General features: G+C 36.9%; 1 pseudogene; it reads left to right on the top strand.

The window, feature by feature from the left end:
• Window positions 1–5,794: 5,794 nt before the first annotated feature.
• LOC138441749 (PRELI domain containing protein 3B-like) lies at window positions 5,795–9,069 on the top strand (annotated as a pseudogene).
• Window positions 9,070–9,882: the final 813 nt, after the last annotated feature.

The raw sequence follows: 9,882 nt of genomic DNA, 5'->3' as shown, positions 1-9,882 counted from the left end.
GACTGAGGCAAATTTGCAGACCACAGACTAGAAATAGAAACCAACTTGACAGCTGAATGTTCCTGGCACTGGCTGCTTCATCACTCCAGGCTGCATGGAGACCTCAACTGACTGTAAATGAACATGTAACACGAGTCAAAATTAAACTTTGGTGTTTTATGTCTCTTACACTTTGATATTAATGGTTACTGTAATGTAACTTAGCCTACCCTACTTAAACACCCCTGACCTAGAAATCCACTGCAATATCATGTAACAAATATATTTACATATCTGAACTAAGATGCATGAAGAAGGATGTAGAATATTTATAGGATACACAAGAAGCCAACAACTCTGATCATTGCTGATAATCAAGATTAGAAAACTGAAGTGACACTGTTTTCCCTGGGGATCTTCAACTGTTTTAAATTGCATACATTTTTAATAAAAAGACAAATATAAATAAAAATTGAAATAATGTATGCATTTTTTTCCCTAGAGAAGGAAATGGCAACCCACTCCACTATTCTTACCTGGAGAATTCCATGAAAAGAGAAGCCTGGTGGGCTACAGTCCATGGGGTCACAAAGAATCAGACACGATTGAGCAACTAACATACATAAATGCATTTTTTTTTTTTTCAAAAAATTAGCCTTCAAATTTTCTCTTAAAAATAGGGAGAAAGTGTTAGTCACTCAGTCATGTCTGACTCTCTGCAATCCCATGGACTGCAGCCTGCCAGGCTCCTCTGTCCATGGAATTCTCCGGGCAAGAGTACTAGAGTGGATAACCTTGTCGTTCTTCAGGGGATCTTCCCAATCCAGGGATTGAACCTGGGTCTCCTGAATTTTAGGCAGATTCTTTACCATCTGAGCCATAAGGGAAGACCTCAAACTTAGGGAAACACAGTTTTTGTGTTTTTTTTTTTTTGGAAACACATATTATATTAGACTGGAAATTTCTAGGAGGCTTAGAAATTGTTATCTTTGTCAATGGATTCTTTTATTGTTGGAACCAATTATTTCATTACTTACAGGAAAGGTGGATTTAAGCTATTTTCATCACCCAAATTGTTATTTATACCTGGGGACAAGTACTTTTATTCTCTTTCTTTGGACTCAAAGTGTCATTGTGGAATATGGCAGCAGAATAGTTAAGCAGCCGCCACAGCCCTGTTTCCTGGAGGAGTCAGTACATTAATTGTGAACCTAGTTTGCTCTCAGGGGGCACCTCCTCTAGAGGATCATTGGGACATGACTAAAAAGTATGAGAGGAGGAAATGATTCTCTTCTAAAAACAATGACCCATAATCTTTTGATAAACATGAGAATGATATCTCTCTGTAACAATATTCTTCAGAATAAAAATGTATCTCATTTGCAAATTTTTCCTCATAAGTTTTACAGTAGCTATTCATTAAACTGATTAAAAATTTAAGGTGACAACAGTATTCTAGAAATCATTTTGAAAATAAAAACCCCATGACTTTTCTAACCTCACACCCATTTGAAGTTTTCTTAAAAAACATTACCTTTATTATTATAATCTTTCTGTCATATCTACAAGTATGCATAGAATTACTGAGTACAACTTGAGGCCACATATTTTTTTCTATATTACACTTTAATCTAACTTGATTCTAAAAGAAAAAGTTGTCAAAAAGTTTATTGCACAATTTTCCTTACAGTTTAATAATATTCCTGTATTAGTGAGTCAGTTTCATACTGTTCAAATACATTTTCTCAAAATCAAACTTATGTATATTTATAGAAGAAGAATAGTTGTATAAAAACAATTTATTTAGACTTGTATAAGGAGACTAGAAAATAGCATACTTTCAGGTAAATATATTTTTATAGAGAAATATTACATACCATGTATATATTTTATATGTGTAAAGAGATTATATAAATAGACATGTATAGGTACATGTGTGTATATACATATATATATATATATATATACACACACATATAGTTAACATACGTGGTGACAATAGTCAATGAATACATACAAAATTATTTCTTTTTACATGTGGAGGAAAACAATCTACTTAGCACCAGTTCATAAACTTTGAAGAAATAACTTCCATGTTTACATATATAAATTGAGTTGAAATTTCAAGTTGAATTTGGTTATTAGGCACATTGTAAAATCACTTTTGAACTGCTATCAACAATTATGCCCTCCAACCTGGGCTATTTTGGCACACAAACCGAATTTGATGACACTGGTATAAATTAGTCAACGAATAAAACTGTCCTTATATTTTGCTATGCATAAAATCATCATTATTTATTTAAATCACCATGTATGTAGAAAATGCCACCTGATGCCTTATTCTAACAACAAAATTATCTATCATTTTCGGTTTCCCATATATCCTGTTCAATTATGAAGGTTCATTTCTAATACAAAAGGAAGAGGGAAAGACTAATAAATAAGAGATCTTGTTTCAATTTGTTTAAATATATAGTTTTCAAAAACCAATTCTTATAAGGTATTAGAGGAAGCAGTAAATTTAATCCCTATTTGACTCTGTATTAGGTAAATTCCCTTCAGTTGAAAGCATTAGGAAAAAAGGTATTTAGTGCTTCAGGTAACTGAAAAATTAAAGATGTAGTGACCCAATAATATTAATAAGCTCTTGATTTCATTCTGACCCTCCATTCTTTTCCACAATATAAATTTTATCTAAACATAAACATCCTTGTACTTTCAGGTTAGACAGCATCTTTGACAAGAGTTACATGTTTGTTATAGGAAGGCAGAAATATGTTCTCTTCCTGCAAACCCCACACAAAATCTTGAACTTCCTTGAGCCAACCACTTCCATTGTCAACCTCTGATTGTGAGGATCAGGGGAATGTGATCCTCTGTTCTGGTAAGGTGATTGTGTGGATTTAATCCCACCCACATCACATGACTGGAAAATTTTGGGGTTTTCTAGAAAAAGAGAAGAGAGAGAATGAGGATACAAGATCATGGGGCAGAAAGACTTAAGCTCATCCCTTCTCATAAAAACACCAAAATCACAACTAACTGCTGAAAGAAACATTCAAAAAAAGACAGGAACCTACCACAAAAGGTTATTAACTTCCAAAGACAAGTAGAAGCCACAATGAGATGATAAGAGGGACACATTTGTGATACAATCAAATTCTCTACCCACTGGGTGGGTGACTCACAAACTGGAAAAAAAATTGTATCACAGAATGAAACAGAAATAACCAATAGAAAAGATCAATAAAACTAAACTCTGGTTCTATGAAAAAAAAATTGATAAACCTTTAGCCACACTCATCAAGGAAAAAAACGAAGAGGGCTCAAATCAATAAAATTAGAAAAGAGAAAGGAGAAGTTACAATGGACACCACAGAAATACAAAGGATCACAAGAGTCTACTAAAAAGAATTATATGCCAATAAAATAGACAACCTAGAAGAAATGGAAAATTCTTAGAAACGTACAACCTTCCAAGTCTGAACCAAGAAAAAATAGAAAATATGAGCAGACCAATCGCAAGCACTAAAACTGAAACTGACTAAAAATCTTCCAAAACACAAAAGTCCAGGACCAGATGGCTTCACAGACAAATACTATCAAACATTTAGAGAAGAGTTAACACATAGTCTTATCAAGCTATTCCAAAAATTAGAGGAAGGAACACTCCCTAACTTATTCTATAAGGCCACCATCACCTTCAAAATCAGACAAAGACACCACACACACACACACACACACACACACACACACAAATTACAGGCCAATATCACTGATGAACACAGATGCAAAAACCCTTAAAATTAATCCAATATATTAAAAGGCTGATACATCATGATCAAGTTGGATTTATCCGAGGGATGTAATAATTTTTTCGATATCTGCAAATCAATCAGTATGATATACCAGATTAACAAACTGAAGATAAAAACCATCTGATCATCTCAATAGATACAGAAAAAGCTTTTGATAAAATCCAACACTTATTTAAGATAAAAACTCTCCAGGAAGTGATCATAGAGAGAGCATGCTTCTGCTGCTAAGTCGCTTCAGTCGTGTCTGACTCTGTGCAACCCTATAGACGGCAGCCCACCAGGCTCCCCTGTCCCTGGGATTCTCCAGGCAACAACACTGGAGTGGGTTGACATTTCCTTCTCCAATGCATGAAAGTAAAAAGTGAAAGTGAAGTTTCTTGGTCATGTCCAACTCTCAGTGACCCCATGGACTGCAGCCTACCAGGCCTCTCCATCCATGGGATTTTCCAGGCAAGAGTACTGGAGTGGGGTGCCATTGCCTTCTCTGAGAAAGAGCATAATTCAACATAATAAAGGTCATATATTACAAACCCACAGCTAATACTATACTCAACAGTGAAAAGCTGAAAGAATTCCCTCTACAATGAAGAATAAGACAAGGATGTCCACTGTCATCACTTCTATTCAATTTGGTTTTGGATGTTCTAGGTCAGTAATCAGAAGAAAAAGAAGAAAAAGGAATCCAACTTGGAAAAAAAAAAGTAAAACTGAGATGACATGATACTATAGATAGGAAATCCTAAAGATGCCACCAGAAAGAAAACTACTAGAGCTAATAAATGAATCTAGTAAAGTTGAAGAATACAAAATTAATACACAGAAATATCTTGCATTCCTATATACTAACAATGAAAGATCAGAAAAAAATTTTCTTATTTATTTGATAATTGAGAGGAAACAATCTCATTTGTCATCACATCAAAAAATAAATAAATAAAGGAGCAAACCTATCTAAGGAGGAAAAAGACTTGTACTCTGAAAACTGTAAGACACTGATATGAACAAAATTGAAGATGACACAGATGGAAAGATATACCATATTCTTGGATTGGAAGAATCAGTATTGTCAAATAACTATACTACCCAAGTCAATATACAGAACCAGTGCAATGCCTATCAAATTAACAATGGCATTTTTCACAGAACAAGAACAAAAAGTTCAAAGTTAGTATGGAAACACACAAACAGAAGAAGAAAAAAAAAAAGCCAAAGCAACTCTGAGGAGGGGAAAAAAGGAGATGGGGGAGTCAGTCTCCCTGACTTCAGCCTATACTACAAAGCTACAGTAATCAAAACAGTATGGCACTGACACAAAAACAGAAATATAGATCAATACAACAGGATAGAAAACCAAGAAATAAACCCATGCACCTCTGGTCACCTTACTCTATGATCAAAGAGGCAATAATGTACAAGAAGAAAAGAGTCTCTTCAAAAAGTGGTGCAGGGAAAACTGGACAGCTACATGTAAAAGAATTAAATTAAAATTTTAATACCATACACAAAAATAAACTGAAAATGGATTAAAGATCTAAATTAAGACTGTATACTATAAAACTCCTAGAAGAAAACATAGACAGAACACCCTTTGATGTACATCACAGCAGTATCTTTTTGCATCCAACTCCTAGAATAATGAAAATAAAAACAAAAATAAATGGGACCTAATTAAGCTTAAAGGCCTTTGCCCAGTAAAGGAAACCATAAACAGAACAGAAAAACAACACAAAGAATGGGAGAAAATATTTGCAAATGATGTAACCAACAAGAGATTAATCTCCAAAATTTATGAACTGTTCATGCAGCTCAAGATCTAAAAGCCAAATAACCCAACCCCCAAATGGGCACAAGATCTAAACAGACATTTCTCTTAGAAAAAGAAGATATACACTGGGCAGCTGGCAGGGTGGCTGAGGGGCGGGGCAGGGGCAAGAGTGGCCTCTTTGCCTCATTTGTGACCTAGCAGCCCCCAGAAACTACTGGCCACCAGCACCATGAAGATCTGGACTTCAGAGCACATCTTTGACCACCCATGGGAAATTGCCACAACGGCTACAATTCAGAAATACCCAAACCCTATGAATCTGAGTGTGGTTGGAGTTGATGTACTAGACAGACACATATACTCCTCTGGAAGGTTGCACAACCATAGACTTAGCACAAACTGGGGACTGCCTTCCATTGTAAAATCTATTATTGGTGCAGCAAGAACCAATACATATATGCAAGAATATTCTGTAGTGGATCCCTCAGTTCAGGTCAATTAAGTTCAGTCGCTCAGTCGTGTCCGACAATTTGCGACCCCATGAATCGCAGCACGCCAGGCCTCCCTGTCCATCACCAACTCCCAGAGTTCACTCAGACTCACGTCCATCAAGTCAGTGATGCCATCCAGCCATCTCATCCTCTGTCGTCCCCTTCTCCTCCTGCCCCCAATCCCTCCCAGCATCAGAGTCTTTTCCAATGAGTCAACTCTTTGCATGAGGTGGCCAAAGGACTGGAGTTTCAGCTTTAGCATCATTCCTTCCAAAGAAATCCCAGGGCTAATCTCCTTCAGAATGGACTGATTGGATCTCCTTGCAGTCCAAGGGACTCTCAAGAGTCTTCTCTAACACCGCAGTTCAAAAGCATCAATTCTTCAGTGCTCAGCCTTCTTCACAGTCCAACTCTCACATCCATACATGACCACAGGAAAAACCATAGCATTAACTAGATGGACCTTTGTTGACAAAGTAATGTCTCTGCTTTTGAATATGCTATCTAGGTTGGTCATAACTTTTCTTCTAAGGAGTAAGAGTCTTTTAATTTCATGGCTGCAGTCACCATCTGCAGTGATTTTGGAGCCAAAAAAAAAAAAAAGTCTGACATTGTTTCCACTGTTTCCCCATCTATTTGCCATGAAGTAATGGGACCAGATGCCATGATCTTCATTTTCTGAATGCTGAGCTTTAAGCCAACTTTTTCACTCTCCACTTTAACTTTCATCAAGAGGCTTTTTAGTTCCTCTTCACTTTGTGCCATAAGGGTGGTGTCATCTGCATATCTGAGGTGATTGATATTTCTCCCGGCAATCTTGATTCCAGCTTGTGCTTCTTCCAGCCCAGCGTTTCTCATGATGTACTCTGCATAGAAGTTCAATAAGCAGGGTGACAATACACAGCCTTGACGTAGTCCTTTTCCTATTTGGAACCAGTCTGTTATTCCATGTCCAGTTCTAACTGTTGCTTCCTGACCTGCATATAGGTTTCTCAAGAGGCAGGTCAGGTGGTCTGGTATTCCCGTCTCTTTCAGAATTTTCCACAGTTTATTTTTTTCCACAGTTTATTAGGGATCCACTGTGGATCCCTAATGGAACTTAAATCTACAAATATTTCATTTACAAATATGGTTTCCATAGATAAGAGATATATATAAACCACATCCTCAAGACCCAGAAAAAACTATTTGACTCAAGAAGCCATAAGTACCATGAAAGAAGTCAATCTCAGCAGTTACCTTGGAGGGCTGATGGCAAGTACGATATCATCAAATGCTAACAAAGATACAAAAGATATTAAGAAGGGGTGGCAAGAATACACAGAAGAGCTATACAAAAAATGATCTTCATAACCTAGATAATCAAGATGGTGTGATCACTCACCTAGAGCCACACATCCTGGAATGAGAAGTCAAGTGGGCATTAGGAAGCATCACTATGAACAAAAGTGGAAGTGATGGAATTTCAGTTGAGCTATTTCAAATCCTAAAAGATGATGCTGGGAAAGATGCACTCAATATGACAACAACTTTAGAAAACTCAGCAGTGGCCACAGGACTGGAAAAGGTCAGTTTTCATTCCAATCCCAAAGGAAGGCAATGCCAAAGAATGTTCAAACTACTACACAATTGCACTCATCTCACACGCTAGCAAAGTAATGCTTAAAATTCTCCAAGTCAGGCTTCAACAGTACATGAACCTTGAACTTCCAGATGTTCAAGCTGGATTTAGAAAAGGCAGAGGAACCAGAGAACAAATTGCCAATATCCACTGAATCATCAAAAAAACAAGAGAGTTCCAGAAAAACATCTACTTCTGCTTTATTGACTATGCCAAAGCTTTTGACCATGTGGATCACAACAAACTCTGGAAAATTCTTAGAGAGATGGGAATATCAGACCACCTGACCTGCCTCTGTAGAAATCTGTATGCAGGTCAAGAAGCAACAGCTAGAACTAGACATGGAACAACAGTCTGGTTCCAAAGGAGTATGTCAATGCTGTATACTGTCACCATGCTTATTTAACTTATATGCAGAGTACATCATGAGAAACACTGGGCTGGAGGAAGCACAGGATGGAATCGAATCAAGATTGCCGGGAGAAATATCAATAACCTCAGATATGCAAATGACACCACCCTTATGGTAGAAAGTGAAGAACTAAAGAGCCTCTTGATGAAAGTGAAAGAGGAGAGTGAAAAAGTTGGCTTACAACTCAACATTCAGAAAACTAAGATCATGGTGTCTGGTCCCATCACTTCATGGGAAATAGATGGGGAAACAGTAAGAAACATTTTTCTGTGCTCCAGAATCACTGCAGATGTTGACTGCAGCCATGATATTAAAAGACGCTTGCTCCTTGGAAGAAAAGCTATGACCCACCTAGACAGCATATTAAAAAGCAGAGATATTACTTTGCCAACAAAGGTCCATCTAGTCAAAGCTATGGTTTTTCCAGTAGTCATGTATGGATGTGAGAATTGGACTATAAAGAAAGCTGAGTGCTGAAGAATTGATGCTTTTGAACTGTAGTGTTGCAGAAGATTCTTGAGAGTCCCTTGGACTGCAAGGAGATCCAACCAGTCCATCCTCAAGGAAATCAGTCCTGAATATTCACTGGAAGGATTGATGCTGAAGCTGAAACTCCAGTACTTTGGCCACCTGATGGGAAGAACTGACTCATCTGAAAAGACCCTGATGCTGGGAAAGATTGAAGGCAGGAGGAGAAGGGAATAGCAGAGGATGAGATGATTGGATGATATCATCGACTCAATGAACGTGAGTTTGAGTCAACTCCAGGAGTTGGTGATGGACTGGGAGGCCTGGTGTGCTGTAGTCCATGGGGTCACAAAGAGTCAGATACAACTGAGAGACTGAACTGAACTGAATAAAGGCCAGAATCAATAGAGTGTGTAATACATAAATTAAATGCTGAAATTGAGGAACTGACTGCTTTGGCAAGAGGAAGCATACAGACACCAATGGCAACAGCAGCATTTGTGAAGAAATGATAATGGAAGTTGATACACGGCACCCAGTTCCCCAAGTCTCTACAAGCTGGTAGTATATTTATTTGGTATTTAAAAAATACAGCTCTATTTTAGGTAGAATTCTTTTTAATAAGCTAAAGAAAAGCTATGTGACTTGATCAAACCAAAAAGCCACAGGTTTCTAAATAAAAGGGATCAGCTGAAATTCATATTGTCAGAAATGACTGATTTTGAGGATTCAATACATGCACAATTTTGACAATTTTTGAAAAGTATGTTTGGAAATTGGTGTTGGCTGGTGAAACCTTCTTAAGGTAGAATTTTAAAGCTTTTCATTCATTGGAATTCTAGCTGGCTTTGGACCAACCTCAGAAGCAAACAGAGCCTCCTCTCTGTATGCTCAACAGCCCTGTTTCAGTAATCTTGGAGAGCTTACATGAGGGAACTCACTTTTAAAGGAGAAACTGTATCATTTTAAAAAGACATTAACTGCATAAAATAATTTGCTCTGCAAATTATTATTACCACCATTAAAAATCACAATCATTTCATTTCATACTCAGATAACATTATTTTAGAGTAAAAATTATCACAAAAGTAATAAATGACTCCAACAAAATTATATTATATTGTGTTAAAGAGTACTGTACTGATTTGCCAAAGTTTTGTAACTTAGTAAAAATCCTTACTTGGATTTGTACTTTATGATTTAGTATGCTGTATCGTGGGTTGGTTATGTTAACTGAAAATATAAAGTCATTACCAGGAAAAAAAAAAAAGTGAGACATATAGATAGCCAAAAAGCACAAGGTGCTCAACACCACCAACAGTGGT

Source organism: Ovis canadensis, chromosome 5, assembly GCF_042477335.2.
Source record: "Ovis canadensis isolate MfBH-ARS-UI-01 breed Bighorn chromosome 5, ARS-UI_OviCan_v2, whole genome shotgun sequence".
Taxonomy (NCBI): Eukaryota; Metazoa; Chordata; class Mammalia; order Artiodactyla; family Bovidae; genus Ovis; species Ovis canadensis.
This window is presented reverse-complemented; position numbering and strand designations above follow the sequence as displayed.